The sequence below is a fragment of the Alosa sapidissima genome, chromosome 7 (assembly GCF_018492685.1).
Source record: "Alosa sapidissima isolate fAloSap1 chromosome 7, fAloSap1.pri, whole genome shotgun sequence".
Lineage (NCBI taxonomy): Eukaryota > Metazoa > Chordata > Actinopteri > Clupeiformes > Clupeidae > Alosa > Alosa sapidissima.
In genome coordinates, this window is record NC_055963.1 from 9,451,899 (window position 1) to 9,452,350 (window position 452).

Sequence of the window (452 nt, forward strand, 5' to 3'; positions counted from 1 at the left end):
CTCTGCATCTAAGTTCATTCAACTTAATGCGAGAAGGCGTCCCAGACAATATATTAGTCACCTTCAACATCAAAAGAAAATGCTCCAAAATAAAAAAAGAAAATCAGAAAATAATTCATCCATGTAAACTGAAAGAAGCACTGTTCAGTCCAAATGTCCTCTTTGCTATGATGTCTCCATATGTTGGCAAAGTAGTTATTTCTCTAATTAAAACATTTTAGCATTTTAACTTTTTATTCTTTTCAGTTATACCTTAAACTGAAGGGAATGCTTCTAATTTTAGACAATGTATGATGTGATTTGATTGTTTAGACTTGTTTTAGCATAAAACATAGTTTTGATATAGACAATCGATACCTTGTGTCACCAGGGTGACTGTGGCTTGATGTCATCTACCTGGCTCAAAATTCCCAAAGAATGCTACAATGACAGTACACTTGGCTTAAACTGGA